A 19,251-nucleotide genomic window follows, 5' to 3' on the forward strand; every position below is an offset into this window, starting at 1 on the left:
TTAGAAGCACCTGGGGGCGCTTATAAACTCATTCATGCCTGGCCCCGCCCCACTCAGGCAGAATCAGCTATTCTAATGTGCAGCAAGGGCGAGACCACTGAAGGGAACTATTCTCTGGAGACTTTAGACCTCTGTCTGGTCCAAGCTTCTAAAAGTAAACAGAAATGCCTGTCCCTTTAGATGCTCTAATGCTCTTCTAATGTGCTGGTTGGCTTCTCTATTAGACCATATCTCTCCAGATGTAGGAACTGTATCTGCTTCCCCCGCCCTCTGCACAAAACCCAATATACTGACTCTTATTTTATGCACATCAAAAAAAAAGTTCAGAAAGTTCATAAATGCCCTCCACCCAAACTTCAGACGAATAAACCACTTTAAATAGCACCAACTCATTCAAATTCAGCATATTACAAGGAAGAATTACAAAGGAAGGAAGAGACAGGAGAGATGATGCAGGAGAACCCAGCCACTTGTTTTTGGTCCAAGTGTCCAACTCCTGAAACAGACCGGCCATGCCCTCTCTGGAGTGGGCATGGCTAGAGTTGCCACCTCTGGATACTTGGCCTCTGGATGTTCATGTTTATGAGATGCCACCCTTCTGGCCAGAATGGAGGGCATGAGGCTGGGGTCATCAGCAGTGAACTCCAATCTAGCAGACCAGATGCTATGCTCCTCAGGCTGATAGTGACTCGAGAATAAATGAACATAGGCCCTGATCAGCTCCTTTCTGGGTCCTGCCTGTGGCCTGTGCTCTTTACCCACAGCTCTCTCAAGGATCCCCAGGTGCACTGGGGACCTGAGCAAGAGGGCAGTCCAGTATTCAGATACATATTCACCCTGCATGGGAGGCTGCCCACGCCCGCCACCCCTTCAGATAAAACTAAAGAGAAATGGAGTGTCAAAGCAGGGTATCTGGACGTGGACCCTGCTCTTCCCTGAGAAGTAGCACTGCATTCACCAGTCACACATTCACCAAGAGAGAGAATACCTCGCATGTGATCTAGGTGCTTAAAGAAAGGACATGCCCTCCTTACTGACTGCCGCACTCGGGCACCTTAAAGTCAAAACATGAGCAGGGAAATCCAGGGACCAAGCTTCCCTGAAGCAGAAACGCCTATCAAGCCCCCACCACCAGCTTTCTCACTGAGACTCACTAGAAGAATGCAAATCGCCAATGTGGTCACCTTACACTTAATGAATGGCTTAGTGTTCTCTCTGGGATGTTGCTTATTTGGTATTCAGTGCCAACAGGATGAGCGGTCCTTAAAGATCTGCTTCAGGTGGCCCTGGCTAGCTTGCTGAAACCATGCAGAGCAGAGGGCCTTCCACTCCCCGGTGGCCAGAGTTGACAATGATCTTTCTTCCCTCCCCTCAATTACACACACACTCACGGCCTGTTGCCTAGAGACGGGATGCATTCCTGGTGCTTACTCTTCTTTTCAGTCTCCAGAAGCAGGAGCTCTGGAAACAGGGGCCTCCAGGAAATATGCCTGGGGCCAGGGGGAAGGGGGAAGCAGGGGTGACATTTCCTCACAGGCAAGCCAGCCCCATCCCCACTGCCCTCCCTGTCCTCTCTGTACTCCCCAGGTTTGAAAAGCCCCAATAGGCTGGAATTGAAGGGCTCCCACAGAGAACAAGGCCCCCTTTGAAAGCCTGTGTTTACCCCAGCTGCCTGCGGCCAGGGGTTGCTATGGCCACAGTCCACCTTTGCCAGCCAAGCCTAGGCAGACTGGGCCACAGCAGTCTTAGCACCCAGATACCCCACCTCGAAACCCTTCTAGTGGACCCTATTGACCCCCAAACACCCCTGTCCTGGACCCTAATAGCTGCGGAAATCTCCCCAGGTTGAAAACATAACCCAGGTGAATAAAAGAGGCCTGCTGGACAAATTCAAGGGCCACCTCCTCAGGGGTCCCTGAGAGAAAGACCAGGCAACTGGAGTAGCCTAGCTGGGGAGGAGACGCTGGCCAGGTCCACACATGCCTCCCCAGGAACCACCCTGCCTCCTGGGCCAGCCACTGGCCCAGCTGCTAATGGGAATGACTTATTTATGTAATTCATTATCACTGTGTCCTGGAGCCAAGAGGGATCTGGCACAGGCAAGACCTCAGCCGCTGAAGAAGGAAAGGGAGGGACTCTCCTCCCAGCCTCAGCCTGAACCAGGCAACCCAGCCACTGCTGCTGGAAACTGCTGGACCCTTGCTGCCCAAGGACAAAGGTGGGAAGCCGAGGTCTGACAGTGGGCTCCGCTGAGCTCCTGAGCCAGGAAGGTCCTTGAACAGAGGCCTTCCTTGGCTCACAGACCTCCCTGGGCCCTCCCCGCAGAGGAGGCAGAGAGCAGAAGCTCTGAATAATTCAGCCCTCAACTGCTCTGTGGTCAGAAGGGATTCTTCATTTATTTTTTAACTCTGGGCTCTGTAGTTGCAGGACCGGAAGCACTCTAATCCCACACCTGAGGACTGGTTGGGGAGCCAGCACCCAGGATTTTGCAGAGTCATCCCTAAAGGCTCCATTGAAGGGGCAGGGAAGCAGATGGGGGAGTGGGAGAAGTGGTCAGCGCTGGCTCCTGGCTCAGAGGCTGTGTCTCCACCTGAGTTGTGGACAGCTCTGAAAAAACTGGATTAATAGGAAGACCTGAGAAGCAATGTAGATGAGGCCCAAATCCTCCATTGGCAGTTTGTCCACTCCTCCCTACTCCCCCTCCAGCTTTCTAGCCTCTCACAGAGCTTCTTCTTGCACCCCCAACCCCAAACAGACCTCCAAGTACATTCTCACTTGTCAAGGGCCTGAGCGCTGACTACCTGCCTATGCCCTGGAGTTGGCCTGGTCTTAGTTTCTATTAATAATATTAGTTAATATTTTACTGGGCACTCATTGATGTAATCCTCACAATACCATCTGGGGCCGGAAAGGAAACTGAGACTCAGGGAGGTTAAGAAATCTGCCCAGGTCACACAGCTGATGAATGAAGAACGAGGATTCAAACCCAGCTATCTCGCTCCAGGCTCCATGCCTTCACCCCCATTTGTTTGGATATATGCTGCACACACAGAGTCTTCAAACGCAGAACTAAGCCCCAGAGAGGTGAGGTGACTTACTCATAGGTACACAGTTAGTTGGGTCAGTTTGGGGACAAGGACTGAAGTGCTAAATCCGGGGTAACATCCTTTCCACGTCACACAGATTCAACCATAGAAGCATCTGTGTTCATGCAGGTGAGAGACACACACTCCCTCTTTTATAATGTTATGCTCTAATGGCCCATAAACCTAGCTTAACCCTTGGCAACAGCTGGGCTGGCCTGACCACTCCCTCCCATACCTATTTCATGACCTACCAACAAACAGCTCCCCTACCTCCACCAAGATTTTTAAATTCTAGCTTACACCATTATATAATCCCTCCTAAGCCCTTTTAGGGCAGCACAATCTCCAAAATTCCTAACAAGGTGTCCCACACCACCATCCCAGTTCACGTGTATGCAGCTCCTAACAGTGTTCAAAACTCTCTTACAGATGTTATCCAACCAACCCAACAACCCTTGGACCAGGTAAGCATGGACATGGTTCTGAGGTAGGTACCCAGCTCACATCCCTTCTATGAGGACTGACTCCAACCCATTCACGGGGAAGGCCCCCAGTACCATGGTGGTCCTACGGGACCACATTCTCCTAGCCATAGCTAACTGGACCAGCAGTAGAAGCTGACCCAAACTAGCCAATCAGATACTCTCCCAGGAATTCAAATCAAGGTTCAGATACTTATTTTGTCTCTGTTACTAGAAAAAGGATGGGTCTACTTGGGAGCCAAGGGACCACGACATCTGACACATATCCACGAAAGCAGTGGCATCCTGCAGGTGCACCAGGCAGAGGCACTGAGAGCAGCTGTCTTTGTCCCAAGCACCCAGGAGGCCAGTTGCATTTCCTGTTCTTGATTCTTCAATTCCCCCATGACTTCAAATAGCTGGTTTCCGTTCCTTACACCCAGTAAAGTCTGAGCGGAGATGGCTGGTCTTACTATCCCCTTGTACAAAGGAGGAAAGAGACTACAGAGATGAAGGGAGTAAGTGAATATCACATGACAACATGCTATCATGGAGTGGTTATAAAGCCTGTCCTTTAGGGCCATCTCTTGCCTCCTTCCTCAGGCTACAAGAAGGGGCAGATATTCCCTTCCTGCCTGGGATGCTCCAGTGCACTAAGGCCAGGGACAAAAACTACCAAATCCTCTCCTTTGGAAGAGTGAAGATAGCCTTCTGCTCCTCTACATTTCCCAGCCTCCCTTGCAGTGAGGTCTGTCCACGCCACGTGGCTAATTCTGGCCAATGCAATGAGAAGGGCAGTGGCAGGGAGTTCCCTACCAAGGCAGTTCGAATCCAGGATGCTGCTCTCCCCTCCTGCCGTCACCTTGAAGACTCCTTATTCCAGATGGAGTGGCCACAGATGAAGAACTGCCTCAGCCTATCGAAACTTCCATGAGCCAAAAACAAACTTTGATTGTGTCAAGTCCCCGGGAAGTCAGGGTTTTGAGCACTCCTTGATTGAAACACAAAACTTACCCCCACCTGGGCCCTTCAGCATATTTCCCTGGATGCTTCACTTAATTGACTAATCTTCACCTGTGCAGCAAGTATTTCTGGAGCATCAGTGCCAGATGTCACAATTTTTACAGTCAAAGGCACAGTAATAGGGAAAGGAAAAAAAAAAAAAAAAACACCCCAATAGCTACCCTGAAGAGCTCCCTTTCTGTTTACCCATAGGCCCCACTTTGGGCTAAAAAATAGTTCGAGAGGTGCAAAAGCAGATCTTCCACAGGGCCCCTGGCTAATGGAGTCCTGAGGTATGCTCTAAGCCACCAGGAGGCAAAGACAGTGTGTCCCAAGGACTCCAGGAAGGTGGCAGCCAAGAGCGAGTTCACACCAGGCTTTCACACCCTGGACTCCACCTCTGCCAGCCTCGTGGCTGCAGCTGCAAAGTGCTTCCCTGGCCCTGGGCACAGGTCAGAGCGGGAGAGACATCAGGGAGGAGTTGTCGAGGGAGTAGGAGGCTGTGGAAAACCAGAGCAGCAAAAGACACAGCGCGCCTGCCTCCTCCCTCCTCTGCAGCAGAAGTAAATCATCTTCCTGATTAATTTTAACTGAAAAAGTCCTCAACTTCTGAGCTTTCCTCCCCTCAACCCACACAGCTGAGGACTGACCAGAGAAGTCGTGGCTTTGTCAAGTGTGTAGCTACTCAGCCTCCTTTTCTTATGCCAAAAGCTAGTTGAGAAGAGGAAAAGTTACGCAGGCAGGGTCCCTGTAGACAGTCGTGCAGGCTGTTGACTGCACAAGGTGCCCCTCCAAAGGAGCCAACAGAGTGGGAATCCAGTCCACACACTGCTTACCAGGCTGTGGACCCTGGAGGAAGACCTTCATCTAATTCACCCCAACTTGTCTGCCCGGGTTTCTCCATAAAGGGTGAAGAAGCTTGGTGATGGGTACATAGATATTTACTAGATTAGACACTCTACTCTTGTGTCTGAAATTTATCACAACAAAAGATTAAAAACAACAACAACAACAAGAAATCCCATCCAGTAAGTGGATATGTTACTTGGACAAGTTACTCAGGCTCAGTTCCCAGATCCCAAAAGATAATAATCCCTAGCTGTTAGAGCTGGTGCATGGGCTAAATTAAATTACACAAATAAAATGCTTGATACAGAATGTGTCCTCTTCCAAATGGGAGCTATTAACAGTAGCTGCTGCTGAAGGCTGGGGCAGGAAGGAAACAGGCAAAGAGAGACGGACGCTGTCAAGAAAAGTAAGCAGCTTGGGAAATGTGTAACCCCAAGTCAGATTCTGAAAAAAGGACCACCCTATCACTGTTCCTATTTGAGCTTGGGGTCCAGTTGGGTCTGAGATTTCCCATGCACCCACTCCCTTCTTGGCAGTACTCACATTCCCTTGGGGAGCCCAAGCATCCGCTCAGAATCCAAGGTAAGGTCATTGGTCCACTGGTCCACAAAAAGGTCATGAAGAGTGGCTCGGCAAAGGATGTGCTACCCATCCTCGCAGCAAACCAGAGAAGGGCCAGCCAGGCTGGAAGGCTCACAGCTGGAGCATGGAACAGAACCAGATGTCCCACAGGTGTCCCAAGGGGTCAGTCAGAGAGAGGACCATGCCACCTTCACAGGCAGGGCATGAGTACTCATTTACATCCAAGAAGGTCCAAAACTATTTTCAATTGTTTAGTTTTATGGAAAACATTTTTATGCCAATGTCCTCAAAATGACCGTGGCTGAGTATGAATTTCACCAGTAGTCTACTTTTAATGACACATCCTGAGGTCCCAGAACCTCACCAGAATGAAGAGGGCTGAGGGTGGTGATGGGAAGCTGGGAGCCCTTCCAAAAGCCCCTGGAGGGAACCTTGACCTTGGCACGAGCCACCAGGAACCTGGTGCCTGTCCTAAGAGGCCAGCATAGAAGACTCTGGCTTTAGTCAAATGCCATGTCACTTGCGCTCTCTCTCTCTCTCTCTCTCTCTCTCTCTCTCTCTCTCTCTCTCTTTTTCCCTAGGATGAAAACTAATAGGATGATTCATTCTCTTATTAAATCAACTCCTTAGAAAGGGGAAGTCACCCAAGTTCCCAACCCTCTCTCCATAGAACACAGTCACTTCATGGCTCACTCCCCACATGGACTTAACAGCAACCCCACTAGAATCCCACCCTTCACCTTTCCTTTCCCATCTCAAGCATTCACTATCTTTGGCCATTTTCTAAGTTCCCATGACTGCTGCCACTGGGGCCAAGTCGTGGTTTAAAGATAGGTTTCCAAATAAAAATGGGATAGGAGGGAAGGCGACGTGCAGCTCTGAAATCCACAGGCATGCAATCCCTCCCAGCAGATAGTAAAAACCCACCCACAAAATGTCCTTCTCTGTCCCTGATGAATCTCCTCAGCTCTAGCCCAAACTTAGAAACAGCTGTTTCCCTACAACTCCAAAATAAGCTCTCAGATGCTCTGTCTCCTCGTTCCAACACTGATCTGTACACTTAATCTGCCTGCAGGCTCAGTTTATCCCTCCCTCAGCTTGTGGAATAAGAAGAGCAACAGTCAAAGAAGAATCACAAGACTGCAGTGTTGCAGCGCTCTGGTGAACACATACACAGACCTGGTTGCCCGCCTTTTTGAGTTGAGACCCACTTCCTCAGCTAACTAGTGGTATGACCTTAGGCAAGTTCACTTTACCTTCTGCTGCCTCAGTATCCTCCTATGTAAAGTGGTGACAATACTATCTCCTAGACAATTGATTAAATACATTAACATTCCTACATGCTTAGACAGCTGACTGGCATGCAGGAAACATGTGATAAATATTAGCTATCATTACTAGACTGTTACAACAATCCTGTGCAGTTAGGATCATGATTTGCAGCAGCTCTATTTATCAGGTGTGTTCAAGTCACTTGCAGTAATGGGGTAAAAGAGACTAGCCTCAAAAAAAGTACAAATTAAAAAAGTTAAGTGACCTGCTAGGAATGCCACTATCCACACATGACAGAGCTGAGACTACAGTTCTGGTCATAGATTCTAATTTGCACACTCACAAATTTCACACTTTAATACACTCCCTCCTTCAGGCATGGAAACTTAAGAAGTTCCATGAATCTGCATCAAAAACAGCTTTCAATTCTATATCCCACTGAGAGAGGCAGAATCTCAAGGGAGTTAAGCAGGATTTGCCAGACAAAATTAATTTCCATTCTTTTTCACATTCCCAAGAAAACACTCCAAAGCATCCTCAGGGAAGGGTGCCACCCCATCAAAGGTGTCTAAGACTGCTCAAGGCCAGGGATTACACTGGCTTCAACACTGTTTCAGCCTAAAACAGCTCCCTTGGGAGGCTCCTGGGCTGTCAGCAATTTTGCAAAAGGTCAGTGCAAATCATTTGGGAACACATTTGGGTAGGAATGGTCTAAGACACGTGGACTTTTGCCAAGCCCATATATTTTTTTTAAACATCTGCACTGTCTTCACCCTTGATACATTGCAGCCAAGTTACAGGAATATTTCCATTACACTCAAAAGTCTGCTTTGCCATCACTACTCATGGAAATGGATGTTTCCAAGTTGAGAAGAACTCAACAAAAACATCTAGAAACACCCAGACTCTCCAGCAGAGTCAACTAGTGTGACATTTAGAAGACCTCTTAATGCTAGTGAATGATATATCACTTGGAAGCAAATTATTTGGTAAACACATGCTCTCATGTCCAGAGTCTAGGTACACTTGTTTTGTTTTGTTTTTTGTTTTTGTGGTGCTGGGGATTGAACCCAGGGCCTTGTGCTTGCAAGGCAAGCACTCTATCAACTGAGCTACATCCCCAGCCCCAAGCCTCTAAATATATCTAAAAAAAAGGCTTAAGTGCATTTCTTCTAGTTCTATTATAAACATTCATAGTATTCTGCACACTTTCATAAAGCTCTTCATATATTTCAAAACTAGGTAAAATCACCTTACGACCATGCATGAGAGAACTAGAAATAAAAAGAATCTAGCACTACAACCCTGGCTCTGCGACTAAGTAGCTATGCAATTTCATGGGGAAAAAAAAAATTAAGTAATAATAACAACAATTAACATTTATTTATTTATTTATTTATTTATTTTTTATTTTTTTGGGTGCTGGGGATCGAACCCAGGGCCTTGTGCTTACAAGGCAAGCACTCTAATGACTGAGCTATCTCCCCAGCCCCAACAATTAACATTTATTGAGAACTTACAATATACACAGAGCATTGTGCTAAGGGCTTAATAACTATTTGATTCTCATTAGCAACCATTCATAATATTATTACTCTCATTATATGAATTAGAAAGCTAAGACTCAGAGAGGTTGAGTAACTTGCCCCCAAAACACAGCACCAACTAGCAGAGACTGAATTCAAACACAGGAAGTCTGATTCCGTGTTCTTAACCACATACCATCTGTCTTTTCCAGGTGCTTAATGACCCAGGACCACAAATTCCTCTAGGAGCAGACTGGGTAATCTTCAAAATCCTTTCGGGCTTTAAAATTCAGGGCTCCTCTTATTTAGAAGTAAAATAAATTTATGACTTCAAAAAATCAAATGCAATGATGCTCTAGTTCTGCTAAGATGGAATGAAACATCTGTGTATGCCTCACCCAGAACCAGTCAGGGGAGGAAAACCACTGATTTTCTGGGGTAATGATGCCCTGTGAAGTAACCAGACTGGCCCCAACCATCTCAGGAAAAATGACAGCTTGAAGTTCTTAGAGGCTGCACCAACATGCAAAGGTCTGCAAGTTTGCAACTATCAGTTATCAAACTTCAGTTTGCTTTTGTTTTATTTTGTTTGAAGGAAAGTCAAATGCAAGAAACTGCTGCACATTTTAGTGGTCAGTCTTAAGTTTGCCAGCAAAAAATATATTTGGTCTTGTGCCAAGGTGAGTTTGCTTTCCTTTTGGGTCTATGCCTGCGGGTAGAAAATCCATCCTCTCCCAGGTAATCTGTGTATTAAGACTTTCCTGTGACCTGCTGCCCGTGGCTCAGTAGTCCTGTAATCACGCAGGATTTTACCCTGTGCACACCTGATATCTTCATCCCTCCACCATGCAGCCTCGCCTCCAGAGGCTCACTCAATCACTGCCTTCCCCACCTGCATCTGGGATTCACCTCCTTCCTCTCTCTGCTCGGCATAGGAGTTCCCTGATCACCGACCTTGCCACTTGCTGACACAGCCAGTGGCGAAACTCTCTCCCAGCTCATCCCTCCCCCGGCTCTCACCAACTCTCAGCTCCTGGTACAGTCTGAAACTGAAACTAATCTCAGACCTGAACAAAGTGAAATAAATTTCCTGAGCCTGATCACCCTACATGACCACAGAGCATCTTCACCTCAACAGAGCTCCAATCCAGCTTTGGAAAAATACAAATCTTGGCAGGCTCCCTCCTAAAACCAATGCTTCCTTAATGAATGGGGTATCATGAGGCTAGAGGAGGAAGCAAGAGCTTTTGCCATGGTGGTTTCTGCTACTTCTCTTTAATTTGCACATCAATTTAAATTCATCCTGGGAGCTAGGGTTCACCACCTGGTATTTTAAATTCCTTGTCCAGCATGTGTTCATATTTGATTCAATCTTAATCAGAGTCCCTTCTGAGTGCAAGCTTGCTCTCTTCTGAGATCTCTGGAGTCATTTTATTGAATGCGGTTGAGATGGTTGTTCTACGTTTTTCCCCTAAATTTTGAAGCCTTTTACTTTTTGCTTGGAACAACAACAACAATAAAAATGTCACTATAAATGAACATGTCGGCTTTTGATGATTGTTCAAAGAATTATAAATTTTGAGAGGGATTCTCAGATGTGTTTTGGTAATCTTACCCTTGCCCCTCTGCATACCTGTTAGCCCCTTTCCCTGTTGCTGAAGGTATTACAAAATGATTCTACTGTTAGTTTAAGCAAAACAGAACATGAAGGGGAGTGCATTGGCCTAGCAGGTATATGGTCAAAGAGAAATACCTTGGATTATCCACTTTTTATTTATTCATTCAAAAAGTTTACTGAGGGCCTTCTATCTGCCAACTCTTCTAGGTGCTGGACTAGAAGGTGCTACTCCAACTGGGAACACCATTCACAGAAACATCCTCTGAGTGGGAATTGAGGGTTTCTGTAGCCAATACCCAGAGAAATGCTCAACTACTTCCAGTTCTCCTGCCTCACTTCTCCCAAGGTTTGGACCTCATCCTGTAAGGCCAAGGGCCACTCCTGTGAGTATCCCCACTGACTGGGATTCACACAGGGCCAGAGTTCCAGGTTCTGAGAAGACAATGGGCCAACCAATGTTCCTGTGTATTCTTTGGTCACTTCATAGTCAAATGAGGACTTGGGCCCGATGTAGGCAACCTTCAAGTTCAAAAATGCATGTCCTTTTATCCTCCTACCACTGAGCTGACATGCAACTCTAGGGGTCTCTACTTCATCTTCCTGTTTCCAGATGAAACCTCTTAAGCTACAATGATAAACGAAACTTATCCCCATTTCCAAAGACCTCTGGGGTGAGGCCATTCCCCTCTGCTCCTATGAGTCACCTCTCTCACATCTTACGTCCTATCTGGAACGTCCCCCTCATATCTTATTTGAGTTCTTCCCCCGCAGTTTAAATTCATTTGCCTCAGGTTCTTCTAGGCGCAGAAAGACAAGAGTGAATCACTGCCTTCTGAGTGGCAACCCTTAGGAGACTTCTGTTTCTTCTTTAGTACAGAAGGCCACAGTGCTGCTCAGCTATTAAAAACCACAAAGGCATCGAGGAAGCTGACCACACTGCCCAGTTCCTGCCTCACCCTGGGAAGGGTGTTGTAGGATCAAGAAAACCTGACCTCCTCTGAGGCCCACACACCAGTCACTCAGCTTTACTCAGAGTTCAAGGAGCAGTATGTCCTCCTGTGGCCACCTCAATCCTCACTCAGCCCAAGTGCCCCCTACTCCAGGAGCCTTCCTTGCTCGTTTCTCTTCTGGCTAGCAAAGTACCCCATTCTTCAGGGCTCTATCTGGGGTTTTTTGTTTTTTGTTATATGTTCTGCTTTTTGTGGCACTGGGGATTGAACCCAGGATGTCACACATGCTAGGCAAGGGCTCTACTACTGGATCACATCTCCAGCACCAATGCTTCATCTTGTCACAGTACTTGCCATGATGACTGGAACTCTAGGCTAAACTGTTTGTCTTGCTACTGAACTGCAGGCCTCTTCAGGGTGACCTTTGTGCCCTGGGTCAGACATCAGCAGAGTGCCTAGCACTTGGCCAGTGGTTCTCAGCAGACTGCATTCAGCTGAACCCCCTAGTCCTGCTCCTGGACCTGGACACTGCCCCGCTGGCTGCCCTTCAACAGAGCAGTCTCTCATTCCAGCGGCACCACAGCTGGTAAAGGCCTCTTCAAGAATGTCTCCAAGGGTGTGAGCCTGAAGCCAGGCCACTTGAATTCCAAGTGCTACTTTCTAGCTACATGATCTTGGGCAAGTTATTTAACCTTTTGATGTGTCTTATGTCTCTATTTCTTCATCTGACAAATGGATATATCTCACAGGGTCTTGTGAGGCTTAAATGAGCTAATCTGCGGAAGCACTAAAGACAGGTTCCCACCTACAGCAGTGATCTGACGCTCCATGAATACTGGAATTAGGCTTCCCAAGCCTATTCTCTCATGGAAACCTCTCACCACTCACTTCCACTAGACAGCATGCGGGGCCTGCCCCACCCCCTCACTAGGCACTCTGTCCCTCTGGACCAATGTTAGCATTATTCCACTGCACCCTAGCCTCCAGCTAATAGGACAAGCTCTCCAAGAAATGGGAGATGAGGGTTACAAATGCTGAGTCATTGCACTCCTAACTATTGTTAGCTGTCAACCCCAACATTTCAACGCCTGCCCCCCTGCATACACCACCACAGTTCAAGAGTTTCACCCCACCTACTCCTACTCCTCCAAAGTCAGCCTCGGCTACTACAGTATTTTCTACAGTATTTTACTTGTTTTTGGTTTGGTTTTGTGGTGGGGGGACTACTGAGGATTGAACCAGGGGTACTCTACTACTGAGCTACATCCCCAGCCCTTTTTATTTTTATTCATTATTTATTTGTTTTCAGTACTGGGGATGGAACCCAGGGGCACTTTACCACTAAGCTACATTCCCAGCCTTTTGTATATTTTGTTTCAAGACATAGTCTCACTAAGTTACCCAAGCTGGCCTTGAACTTGAGATCCTCCTGCCTCAGCTTCCTGAGTAACTGGGATAACAGGTGTGGGGCACTGCACCTGGCTTTATTATTTTATTTTGAGATTGGGTCTCATGCTACTGCACCTCTATGGTTTTGACCAAAGATTTTCCTTAATAACAAATATCAGAACTTTTGCACCCACGTGCAAAAATAATGATCATAATAGCTTCTAACAAATGAAAATTTACTCTTCAAATCTCTTTCAACTCCTTCTAAGCACGACTACTGAGGCACTTGCAAAGATTTAGAGTAAGACAAAGAGCTGGGATTCTACCAGAGGAGGTCTAACTTCAGATCCTATGCTCTAAACCACTGAGCTGTGGGGCTGGCATTAGCTCAGTAGTACAGCACACACAAGGCCCTGAGTTCAATCCTTAATACACACACATGCATAAGTGGAAACCAAAAAAATCACTAAGCCCTAATGAAAATGGGCACAAATTGGCTGGATTGCTTCCTGGGGTGCAGGTTAGACCAGTGGAGTTAGATCTTTCATATCCCACCAAGAACTCCTTGAAAACATTTGGTGCTGCCATAACAGAAATGCAGCGATCACATTTTATGAGAATGGAGTTATTTTTATAAGCATTGTTATTGCATTTATCGTTTATGACCTGTTTTAAAGATAAGAACTTTAAAGGCATCATTAGGAGTCCATTCTATTGCTCTGGGACATCCAAAGGAGGTTGGAAGCGGGGTGATAGGGGAAGAGAGTGAGTCAACACCGAGTTCACCAACTCACAAAAGCAAGAGTCACAGAAGACAGACAATAGGGAAGGTGAATCCCCAGTAATGACCATCTTACATGCTACCAAGATGATGTCCAAATCCAAAGTCAGGGACCACTGGACAGCCCTTGCCAGTCAGTGTCCTTTTTTTTTTTAAACCCATGGTTACTTCACCACTGAGCTACATCCCCAGCCCTTTTTAGGTTCTTATTTTAAGACAGGGTCTTGCTAAGTTGCTTAGGGCCTTGCTAAGTCACCAAGGCTGGTCTCAAACTCGTGATCCTCCTGCCTCAACCTCCCAAGTTGCTGGGATTACAGGAATGTGCCACTATGCCATCTGTAGGGTGTTTTAAGGCTCTTACTTCCCATAAATGTGGGAGCCAGGAGACCAGAGGCACCACCTTCCTCAGGTTCCTTTGTATAGTCAGAAGTGATCCCTGTCTGATGCCCAGCTTCCTCTGCCCAAGGGCTCTAGAAAACACACAGCTCTGTTGTTTAGTGCCAGAGGGAGTAACTGAAGAAAAGGCAAGAGGATGAAACAGGAGTGAGTGGTGCCATATGCCAAACACTGTGTTCAAAAGTTCAACAAAGACAAGTCCCCATGAGCTGCAGTTGTCTGGGGGATGGGAGGGACTTGAGACTAAGGAGGACTTCTCAATAGCAAGGCAGAAAAGTCACATAGCAGACTCTTCTAAAAGCTCTTCTAGATCCCTGGCAAGTGCAGACTCCACAAACACCTGTGCAGCAGCCTAAGGCCCCATGAGCTGCAGCTAGGCCTGGGGGCTGCACTACTTCTGGCTTCCACTTGCCTTATAAAATCCTGAGGGATGGAAGGAAGCTACAATACCCAGATCCTGTTCTTGGGCAATTCTCCCCCAAGGCCTCCTCAAGAAAGTCTTTCCTTCTTTTTTTTCTTTCTTTTTCTTTTTTTCCTTGTACCAGGGGCACTTAACCATTGAACCACATTCCCAGGTCTTTTAAAAAATATTTTATTTAGAGACAGGGTTTCCAATAAGTTGCTCAGGGCCTCACTAAGTTGCTGGGGATGGCTTTGAACTTGAAATCCTCCTGCCTCAGCCTCCTGAGCTGCTGGGATTATAGGCATGCACCGCCACCACCATGCCAGCAGTCTTTCACACGTAGCACTCTCTACTAAGGCCCCTCAACACTATTTCTCCAAGATTGAAGGGGCTCCTAAAGGGCCTTGCTCCTACACCCAGTGAAAACCCTAGTATACCCACCCCACCCTAGTCCCTTCATTTTCCTATAATTCACTTGCCCAATTGCCCCAACTCAGGGCCTCCACACCACAAAGACAGCAAACTCAGCCCCTGGAGAAAGGTCACCTGTCCCCATCCTCTAGCTAGCTGTAGGGAGCTGAAAGCCAGACCAGAACCTCCAGGTCTCCACAGCCCAAAGCCCAAAGTTGCATAGGAAGGTCATGAGAAAAGCTCTCACAAAAGGTATACTTTTGCACCCTAGGATTATTCACTACCAGCAGCAAAGGAGGGAACTGTTTCAAATGGACTAGGCTACACCACAAACACTAGAGCAAAGGTCTAGTTCAAGGGGGTATATTAGCCCTCTGATATTGAATGTGTCCCTGCATGTGTGCATGTTCTGGGGGTCAGAGGGGAGAACATTCACCATATTCTCAACAGGGCTCATGACCCTAACCTCTGGCTTTAATTCCTTCCTTCCCCCTTAGTCATATCACCATATCTGGGTTATCCCAGCTATCCAGGGTTTGTTCCCCTGTCTCCTGCTCCTTCCAGTGGCAGAAAGTAGATAGAGGATTTCAAACCCAACCCCTCCACAGACTTCCTGTTGGATGAGAGATGCTCCCATCAGCACCTCTCCATACCAGAGATGCCACTCTCCATTCAAAGGGAGGTCCCAACTTCACATTTGTTCCAGCAGAGGCCAAACCAGGGAGATGACTTCCTCCATCAGAGAATTCCCAGTGTCACTCACCTCCTTCAGGCAGCCAGGCTAACTCCACCAAGCTATAAAGAAATGGTGTGTGAGGTCTAGATCATCCCCCTGAGTCTTTTTTCCTGGGCCAGGTAGCTCAGGGGGCTTCAAGATAACCAAGGGAAAGGCTATTCCCCCTCTTTCCAGACTGTTGCTGCTTGAGGAGCAGGTGGGGAGGGGGATGGGTGGTTCTCTACCCAGTATCACCTTTAGGATGTCTTATTTCTAAACTCCCAGTTAGCCCCTCAACATCCACTGCCACCAAAGGAAGGAAAACCTAAAACCTTCCTCCCGTTAAAACAAATTCCTTCCTGGAATTTAGCTCCTTTCTCGGAGTTAAAACTTTTTAAAAGAGGAAATGAAATGGATAGCCAGTGCTGGGTGCATGGCAACAATGCACAAGAAAAAATCAAGGGGACAGAAGGAATAAAGGAAACCGCCAACCCCCTGGAGCTTTGCGCCCCGGGCACTTAGAGCCGGAGGGGCGGGGTGGGGGCAGCGGGGGCGGGGACAGTGCGTTCTGAACTTTCCCTAGCCCAGTCTCCGGGAGATGCAGCTCCCAAGGGACGGGGTGGGACCAGAAACGGCTGAGCCGACCTGTGACATCGGCGGGAGCAGGAAGCGAGTCTCCCCTCCCCCTAAAAGGAGCTCTGCTCCCAGCCGGTGCCCCAGCCTACGGTTGCCGCCCTGCCTGCACCCCCAGGCCGGGGCAAAGCGGGGAGGGGCGCCCACACAAAAGGGGGAGCGGTGGGAGAGGGGACTCAGGCGGCGCCGGCTCCCCGAGGCCTCCGTTTCCTTCCCCACCGCGCCGGCCGGCGACCACCCCTCTAATAGCGCGCCGAGCTCCCAGTCCCAGGTGCCCGCACGCCCCCCGCGACCAGGGCTCGGGATGAGGTGGGGGCTCGGAGGAAAAGCGGGCGGGGACCTGCCGCACGCGACTGGCGCGGCGCGGGCTCCGGGGAAGCCGCGGCGACAGCACGGGGAATCAAACTCGCGACGGCCGGGCCCTCGCGGCGGCGCCTAGGCGATGGGTCCCGAGAAGGTGGGGCCGCCGGGCCGGGGGCCGGGATTGCGCGGGGTGCCGGGCGGAGTCGGCGCCCAGGCCCGGGCGGAAGCCGGCGAGAGGGAAGGAGGGTCTTACCGAGCAGCCGCCGCGCGCCTCCGCTGCCCGCGGGCCGGTGGGGCCGGGCGCACCGGCGGGCGGGGGAGGGGCGGCGATCCCGCGGCGGCGGCGGCGGCGGCGGCGGCGGGCCGGGCTCCGCGGCGCGGCTGGGCGCGGGGAGGCGGAGAATGGGAGGCGAGGCCAGCTTCCTAGCGGCGGGCGGCGAGAAATGCAGCTGTCCCTGCGCGGCTGCCGGCGGGGCCACAAGTGGGGCCGCGCAGGGAGGAGCGGGGCTGCAGGCGGGGCAGGAGCCAGGCTGAGGTGCCCCCAGACCCTCCCGAGTACCAGACCCCTCTCCAGAGAAGAGGGAAGCAGAAACGGGGGTCCCAAAACCAGCATGGTTGCGGGGGGCTGGGAGTACCAGGTGAAGATTAGGACAATCCCCTCCGTGTCCACCCCGCACCAGCTGCAGTGACTCCCTGGCTTGCGGGGAGCCACGGTCTCCCGGGCAGAGCGGGGTGCGGAGCGCCCTGCCCCTCTTGGCTAAGGGAGCAGCGCATGGAGATGGTGGGGAGGGAAGACCCATAATCTCGGAAACTTGGATGCGGAGAGCCTAAGGGCAGGGCTGACGCGTGAGGTTGGAGACATAGACCAGGAACCCACGGTCAGGGTGCAGCTTGTGGACGCACACCTGGGGCTTGGGACAGGAGGAGTGTGGGGGAGGGGCGGCTCCTGGGAGTTAGGGCTCTGGCAAGGAAAACAAAATGAAATGCTGAGATCAGAGGAGACAGTGGGGTGTGGCAGGAAATCAAAGCTATTCCGCAATCACACTATCGGGTAGCACTTGCCATCTCCCCATCTCCTCTCCAGCACCCACCTCCTCACTTCAGGGACTTTTGAGCCCTAGAAAGATTTGTTTAATAAACGGAAAAACTACTTTGACCATTCTTTTCCCACGCGCTTTGATTTCCGACTCTAATTTGGGAGTGGTAGGATGGGGCAGCCGGTGACTATCAAGTACCCTGCTTTAAAGAGAAGCTACCTAGGAATCTGAGGAGGGTGAAGGCCAGATCAGTTCCAACTCTGTTCCCAAACAGTTTGCAAAGGATTAGGACCCTTCTGGGAAAGCCTATCTTACAGACCCAACTGCCCCTCTGGGCAGGGACCCTGCAGGATAGCCCCCTCTCCTCTCCTCTAAAGACTTAGAACCTGCTAGCCTTCCTGAGAAGGATCACCATGCTCAGCCACAGAATCATCTGATGGTAAAAACCACAAACCAAAGTGCCACAGACACCAATGTTGCCATCATTTGCATGTCAAGGGTAAATTTCAGCAAGTTGGGAACCTAGGGAAACGGAGAAACCTCAAAGACCCAACATTAGGTTAGCATGTTGAGCTGGACTCCAGGACTGGGTTCCCATACCCCTCTGAGAATCTCTCCTGTCTTCCTCTGCCCATGCGTGCTCCTTTACTTGGTTGTATACTCAGTTTCTGGGAGCCCTCAAAACTCCAAGAGATGATACCTAGAGCCCAGATTAAAGATTCTTATTCTAGAGGGCTCTTATTCTAGAGGCCTCTATGCAGACCCCTGGCTCCTCTCCTGTGTTGTGACTGAGAACTTGGAATTTATCCAAGTTCTTGAATTTATCAAGTTTCTAGCAGTAGAGTCTAGCTGATGTTATTCAATGTGTTACCTTATACTTACCCACAGTGCAGTTCATCTGCCATTTTTCTACTTACTGACAAGATCCCCCTGTGGTTCTTCTCTGTCACTTCGGTATTTCAGTACTGCAAAAATGCATCTGTGAGCTTGGAGATTTCCGTTTGCACCTGCCACTGAATTGCTCATAAAACATTCAAATATGTTATCATTATAGTCATCAATAAAAACGATCATTGTGATAGAAGCTCTTGCTTGTGTAAGTGTATGTGCATTACCTCTTGTAATTACCACAAGTGTATTACCACTTGTGTAACCTCTCCCACTCCAGCAGCTGCCTCTGAGCCCCCAGGGTTCCAGGCCTGATCTCTGTTCTGCACTCCAGCCCCTCACACCAGCTGGCACAGGTTCTCCACCTGAGAATCCTTTGGACACCAGGAACTGAAAGAAGCTAAAAGCACATTTACAGCTGTTCTGTCCACAGACTCCTTCTTGTCTCAATGCCACTCTGGCTCAGAAGTGAGAAGCCTTGACTCCACCCCTTCCCAGGCATTTGGTTGGTTTTCAAGTCCTGTTCATTTGTCCCTCTTTTCCCTCACCTTCCCTCCATCCCATAGCTTCTGCCTGGTTCAGGCCCTTACCATCTGTGCTCTTCTCAGAGGGTAAGATATCCCTATTTCTTTCTAGCCAAACCTCCTGCCTGCCTCAGAAGACTCTTAGTTCTTGCTCTCCCTGTTTCAAACCGACCAACATTTCAGGATGCCTTGCTGTCAAACCATTGCTCTATTTCTGTCTTCCTTGTTCATCAATAGATCCTCTAAGATGCGGCCATAGATACGCTCCCTGTTTCCTCAGCTTCCTGCATTTGGGCCTCCTTCCCCATCATTCCAGGGGCAGCTCTCCATGGGAGGCACTAGCAGGCTCACTGTTGGAACCCATGGGCTTCCTGCTTGCCCCACTCCTTGGCTCCTTCCTGGTTCTCGGATCCTATTAATGCCTC

General features: G+C 49.2%; 1 protein-coding gene across 2 annotated transcripts in view; it reads right to left on the bottom strand.

Moving 5' to 3' along the window:
- Positions 1 to 16,753, bottom strand: part of Cuedc1 (CUE domain containing 1) — a 78,973-nt gene extending 62,220 nt beyond the window's left edge. Inside the window, exon 1 of one of the 2 annotated variants that reach the window (XM_047545823.1) lies at positions 16,631 to 16,753. The gene's annotated coding sequence lies outside the window, so the exon portion shown is untranslated. Of the gene's footprint in view, positions 1 to 15,489; positions 15,509 to 16,630 lie in introns of those variants that run through there. The other variant, XM_047545824.1, reaches the window with a different exon arrangement.
- Positions 16,754 to 19,251: the final 2,498 nt, after the last annotated feature.

Source organism: Sciurus carolinensis, chromosome 3 (genome assembly GCF_902686445.1).
Source record: "Sciurus carolinensis chromosome 3, mSciCar1.2, whole genome shotgun sequence".
Lineage (NCBI taxonomy): Eukaryota > Metazoa > Chordata > Mammalia > Rodentia > Sciuridae > Sciurus > Sciurus carolinensis.